This window comes from Sinocyclocheilus rhinocerous, unplaced genomic scaffold (assembly GCF_001515625.1).
Source record: "Sinocyclocheilus rhinocerous isolate Xijiao unplaced genomic scaffold, SAMN03320098_v1.1 scaffold3331, whole genome shotgun sequence".
NCBI lineage: Eukaryota > Metazoa > Chordata > Actinopteri > Cypriniformes > Cyprinidae > Sinocyclocheilus > Sinocyclocheilus rhinocerous.
The window spans coordinates 1-6,812 of NW_015629045.1; the positions used below are offsets into that span (position 1 = coordinate 1).

The 6,812-nt window shown below is 36.8% G+C and overlaps 1 protein-coding gene across 1 annotated transcript in view; it reads left to right on the plus strand.

Moving 5' to 3' along the window:
• Positions 1-1,293: 1,293 nt before the first annotated feature.
• The window catches only part of LOC107738643 (gastrula zinc finger protein XlCGF8.2DB-like), an 8,978-nt gene continuing 3,459 nt past the window's right edge, over positions 1,294-6,812 (plus strand). Inside the window, exon 1 of the mRNA XM_016550422.1 lies at positions 1,294-1,323. The gene's annotated coding sequence lies outside the window, so the exon portion shown is untranslated. The remainder of the gene's footprint in view (positions 1,324-6,812) is intronic.

Below are 6,812 nucleotides of genomic sequence, written 5' to 3' on the forward strand. Positions count from 1 at the left end.
TACTAATAACAGCCTAGATATGTTATGTAGCCTAATTTGCGCGCAACGGGGAGTCGCTCTCATAACGCGGGGTATTTAAATCGCTTTTGAATGCGCATGCACGTTTTACTTTCGGTTTCGATTTAACAATCGCTCGAACTCTCGGCGGTGCTGAGCGTGCATTCTACAATACAAGACATTAATTTTGTCAGAAGCTCTGTAACAAATCCTCCTTTGATGTTTCTTATGGGCCAATGAGGGTCTTTTTTGTTCGCGCTGAAGACAATTTAAAATAATGAAAAATAGTCCGGCCAATCCGAGGCCCCTACACACGTTGGGGCCCCTAGGCTGCAGCCTAGGCAAGCCTGTGCGTTAATCCGTGCCCGGAAATGGCCTCACAGCTTCTTGTAAAATCGGATGGAATAAAGCATAGTTATTATCTTCACCACAGAAAAAGTCAGAATCTGATGTTAGACAAAGGATCACTGCAAAATGCAATCAATTTCAATTTAAAGTTTATTCCCCAAAAGCTGTTTTTCAGAAATATCTTCAAAATATCTTCTTTTGTGGATAAGGAATTCACATTACCTGTCATTCTACTGTTTAAGTTCCAGATATTTAGATGGACACATAATCTAAGCATGTTGTTTTTCATGCTAAACATGTTTAATATTTTGTATTTATTTGTTGTTTTTTCATTAGGCTACATCCTATAATTATCACGTGTTTTCATTTATCTTAATTTCCATATTTACATGCGGCAACGTTGTGTGATTTTCAATGAAATATTTGACTAATAAATTTGCTCGGTTTTCTCCTCAAATCCTCACTCACAAAGACTGTTGATGCTGATCAAATACCATTTGAGTATATAATTTTAAGCGTTTTTCATTTATTTGTGCAGATCGGCTTTTTTTAAAAGGAAAACAACAGCGCACGCACAAAGTATTTTCCCCGTATTATTTCCCTCCTCTCGTCGCTTCACACTCCAGTCCAGCGGGTGGCGCTAAAACGCATACGTTTGTTTGTCAAACACCATTAAACCCCAGAGGAAAAAGATTAGTTTTACCGCGCTCTGTTGTTTTGCCATGATGCTGATTTAATATAGACTGTTAGAAATGTTTCTGTAAATAGAAAAAGTACAGTTTTTGAATTAGGTCAGTAAATACCTGTAATATTCTCATCCTCATAGTCGTGACTAAGTTTTGAAGCAAGCAAGAATATCTGGAGGAGTATCATCTGAACTGAGATCTGCTGCTGTGAAGATGGTGTTTGTTAAAGAGGAGAGTGAAGAGAACACGAGTGAACCAGAAACCTGGAGAATAAAACACGAGGAACAAGGAGGTTGGTGTTTATTCTTCATTTATCTTTAATGACTCGTTGTGTTACATTACACTTACAAAGCTTTAGAGGGTGTCCACAGATCCTTAATGTAAAAATAAGACCTTAACTATGGAGCAAGATTGATCTCAATAATAATTCATGCAAAAGACATGATGCACACACTGCATATCCCAATTCACATTCATGAAACCGGAGTATGTGCACGAAAAAAAATATATATTCACAAAAACCAATTCACGTACACAAAATAAGAATATATATTCATAAAATACGTTTCACAAACGCAAAACACAGTTCACAGATGTACAGCTGTGTACAAAAATTCAGAATGTTTAGCAGCTGCTGTTTAGTCCAGAATGTGTTATGATTAATTATTTATCGATTATGAATCATTCACATGGATACTATAACATATTTAGATATTCGATTAATAAACTCAGTGTAAAGCATAAAATAAGGTTTTGACTAATGGGACATGCAAATTAAAAGAAGATTATGAAAATATAGTTTTTTGGGTATTTTTCAATCAGCCTCGTGTGTTTTTGTTTGAGGACATGAAAGAGCTGTCACAGCAGAGCTTGTCTTGTGTGTCAAGTCCTGCGATGGCACGCATTCAAATGATGACGATGTATTAATAGCATGCACACAATGAAGACCATCATGTACATTTAAGTTTGTTTATGCTGTAGATACTATTTATTTCAGAATTGTGAGGCTGATGATGTACAAATTGCTGAGACAACCCCTGACCCTACCATTCCTACTTCATCCCCTTACAACAAGTAATTATGTAATGTGAATCTAGAAGTTTCATTTGGAACTATAACTCTTTCAAAACAGTCATGTTGCAACCCATCCATTTTGTCAGTTTTAACAGATATATTTTTTTAGTCATGCATTTTTACTACATTCAGGGGCGGATTAAGGTGGTCAGGGGCCCCTAGGCTGCTCTTTGTGTGAGCCGTCCACCCCCCTAATCATTATGCTTTACTGGAGAAATGTATTTAGAATCAGAATCAGAATGAGCTTTATTGCCAGGTATGTTTACACATACGAGGAATTTGTTTTAGTGACAGAAGCTCCACAGTGCAACAGAATGACAGTGACAAGACAGGACATAGATAATAATATACAAAATAGCAAAAACACAATATATAATATAGACAATATAGACAATTTTGTATGTAAATGTATTGTTTGTATGGATGTATTGATTTCTTTTTTAGGTGAAGGTGGTCTCTCCTCTCTCATTAGGTCATAGATCTCTCTTATCATTACTCTGCCCTCTCCCCTCATTGTGAATAACAGTTGAGTATAAAAGCTTTGGTGCACCTCCTCACTGGACCTGGCAACGCTCCTGAAGTCCAGAGCTCATAGTACAGGTATGATATGTGCAAATTTGAAATGTAAAAAAGTATGTGTGTTAAATAAATGTATAGTAGTGTTGTGTGTGTTCCACGTTTATTGTCAAGTGTTCATGAGATGGATTGCCTGAGGGAAAAAACTGTTCCTGTGTCTGGTCGTTCTGGTGCTCAGTGCTCTGTAGCGTCGACCAGATGGCAACAGTTCAAAGATTGTAGTGCCATATAAACTGGCAAAGTATTAAGTGCCATATAAACTGACATACGCACACACATTGAAACAGCCAATCCTACAGTGTTTCCTCTACATTCCCAGTGTCCCCACAGGATTTTGTGAGTCTGTGGTGGGTGCACATTGGTTCCTCTAGGGCAGTGGTTCCCAAACTGGGGTGCGCGAGAGAATGCTTTTGATGATCTGTGTGCATTTTCTGAAGGGGCAAGTGAAAGAGAATTTTACTTGCCCGACTGGACTACTAATCTAATCTAATTAAAACATAGAATTAGGGAAGCACCAACATTTCGGCGAGAATGATTCTGATTTTATTACACTTGGTGTAAACGGCAATTCATAATGGATAATCAATAGTAACAAGGTCGCGGCAGTTGAGGCTCACGTGAGACAATCTCATGGAGAAATCGAAACAAATGATGAACACAACTGCACACAGAAGAAACATACTACGGTAAAAAATGTAGTTTTTATATTTATTACATAAAGCCAAGCCTAATTAATTAACATGACAAGACTAAGAGAGTGCAGTTTTCCCCGAAAATCAGTGCGATTGTAAATTCAACATTGATTTTAAACAAGACTTCAAACGAGTACGTTTGGGAACCACTGCTCTAGGGGGTTCCAGGGGTATGCCCTCCGTAAGAAAATTGTTCATTTTGAATTTAAATGCATAAATCTGGTGCATTTTGAGAGCAGAATCAAGTGACTAGATCAATGAAGAAATATGTGATCTTGTAAACAATTTTGTGCTCTACTAGTAATTTATTTATTGGTTGCATAGATGTGAATGTGATGGTAGGGCACAATTTTCATTATATAAATTCTTATAAAAGCTACAAATGCTATTCTGGGAGTGATTTTCTCCTCGTATTTTGTTGTTTGATTATCATTAACGCCGACACTTAACTCAAGACATGAGACGAGACATGAGACTGGGATCACGAGAACCAGACGAGGCAAGATTTTTACACATTTAAAAAAAATTCTCAATGACCGAATACATGACTGGAAAAATAGTCTGCAGGTGCATTTTGAATTGTTTTAACTAATCATCTTGTAATAAATGTCATTTCATGATTATACCAGCATAAATTCCACAACTGTTACCAAGCAAATACAATTGCCGCTTCCCAACATCGTCTTGTGATGTAAAATTCTTTGCGATTACAATACACAACACAAGTTAAACATTAACAATGGTTAATTACAGTAATGTAGTTTTATTTTTTCCCAAATTCATTATTTTAATTTTTTTTTTTCAAATTCATTTTTTTCCGCTTGAATTTTTCTGGATTATGTTTTTTTTTTTTTTTTTCATTTTAATTTCTCTGGACTCCTTTTTAATGGTTAAATTAAATTTTATTAATCAAAAATCATGTATAACTGTTTTCAGACATACCCCCCAGCAAACCCCCCCCCCCACAAAGTCCCCCACAAATTTAATCAAATATTTTTGAGCACATATTTGAATTATTTACAGAACACATACATACTATGTTTTATGTTTTTATGACTGTGAAAATTGCTAATGTTTGCTTATTTAATTTAATTCTGTAACCTACTTGTTCTACAGATCTGTGTACTAGTGTAAAATGCTACTGTTTTTGATAGCGTTGATAACGTTTCTAATAGATAATATCATGATTTTTTTTTTGCATTTGCCGTACCGAATGTGCTATCCTGTCAGCAATAACCTGTCCATAAGCTTGATAACTGTGAGTTTAAGATGCAGTGTTGCCAGATATTGCTATAAAACAAGTAAAAACCGAAAATAAATAAAAAAGTGAACCGAAATTATTTTAAATATTTTGCAAATAAGATAAGGATATCGCTGATGCTAAACTGCAACTTCCTGCTTAATTAACTTTCTAAAGTATCAAATTAAGTGGAGTGAAAAGTCATTAAGTGCGTGTGAATTAGGTTTTATAAATGTGAATTGGGATACGCATTACCATTATTATTTATATAGGCCTATCGCTTTTTACAATGCAGATTGTGTCACAGCAGCTTTACAGTATTAAACGTGGAAATAGTGTGTCGTAATAGTGTGCCGTTCTCCTCTGGCCAGACGAAACCAGCAGTTTAATTCTAGGTTGCAACAAAGTCCGATTGTGCAGAGGACTCCTCTGGTTCCTGTGGTCTTGTCCCGGTGGCCGTCTAGGTGACGAGGTCTTCACTGGGGATCTGTCTCTGGGGCTCATGTAGTTGTCCTGATCTCCGCTGACATTCAGGGCTGTAGAGGTCCTCTCTAGGTGCTGATCCATCTTCTGGGCTGGATACGTACTGGATCCGGGTGACTGCAGTGACCATCTGATCTGGATACAGACTGGATCTGGTGGCTACGGTGACCTCGGAATAAGAAAGAAACAGACTAATATTAGCATAGATGCCATTCTTCTAACGATGTAGCAAGTACATCTGGTGTTACGGGAAGTGTTCCCGGTTCCGGTTGACCTAATTAATGCAGCCTAACAATCCTTCAACAGATTTGAATTGTAGAAGTGTCTTAGTGTGTTATGTGTAAGCCAGGTTAAAGAGATGGGTTTTTAATCTAGATTTAAACTGACAGAGTGTGTCTGCCTCCCGAACAGTGTTAGGTAGATTATTCCAGAGTTTGGGAGCTAAATAGGAAAAGGATCTGCCACCCGCAGTTGATTTTGATATTCTAGGTATTATCAAATGGCCAGAGTTTTGAGATCATAGCGGACGTGAAGGACTTTACATGTGTGCATCACATGTAATCATCAAAACATCAAATCCATTATTTATTATTATTGAGATCAATCTCGCCCCATACTTAATTGTCATTGAAAAGTATTAAAGGCACAATATGTAAGATTTTCGTAATACAATATTCAAAAACTACTTGCACAGTATGATATATTTCATGCAGTTGTGTATTTATGTTATCCCAAAAGTTCCCAAGGATTTGTAAATCCAGAGAAATTCCAATTTTAAATAATGACTCGTCCCTGGTCCCCTGGTCGTTGTCACCTCTCAATGATGTAATATCCGCACTATGTTTGTAGAAACTATGGCAACACACGGACACAAACTAAATAAAATGAGCAGATCTAAATTTAATGCTGCGGTCAACACTATTAATTTCATTTTCAATGTTGCGCCATGATTTTTTATGCATTTTTACAGTGTTGCGCATTATAACCAATCACACACGAGTATGTTGAGCTTATGAATGCAATGGCCAATCAAAGGCATTCAGATGAGTTTTTTGTTCACTGCACGCAGTGGCTGACTGAAATCAGCTCTCACGCAAATTCTCTCACCATAAACAACAAAGTGCGGATGTATGCAGGGCTCGCAAAATCGCTAGCCAGATTGCACCTTTCAAGTCAAAACGGGGTGGCGGTTTTCTTTATTTGAATGTATCAGACGGGAACCGACGGTCCTCAGAAACTTGTCGTTGGCATTTTAATTTCATTTGACCTATAATTCCTGATAAAGCAGCATTTATGAGCACGGAGCTGCTTTGTGTACAGCCGTTACCAGTGATACCGCAATATTTCAGCGTTCCTAAAGCGCCACCTCGTGGCAGAGAATAAATTTGCATTTCCAATAAGCCTTTCTTTGTGATTATGGTCAGGTCAATGCAAATATCAACTCATGTTTTTACGCAGCAAACACAGAGTTGTAAATGAGAACGAAGTTAATGTGCCTTCTAAAAATCTAAACAATTAAGACAGTAATATTTATACGTTTAAAATTGACAATTTATATGCTTGATTTATCTCTTTTCATAAAAGTGATCTAAAGGCTGAAATGCTGTTGTATAAGATTTTTGTTTTTGTGAAAACCTGTATCTGAACTGTAAATCATGTAATTTTATTGCTCAGTACTGTATGTTACCATAGACATTGTCCAACCCCACTCATACT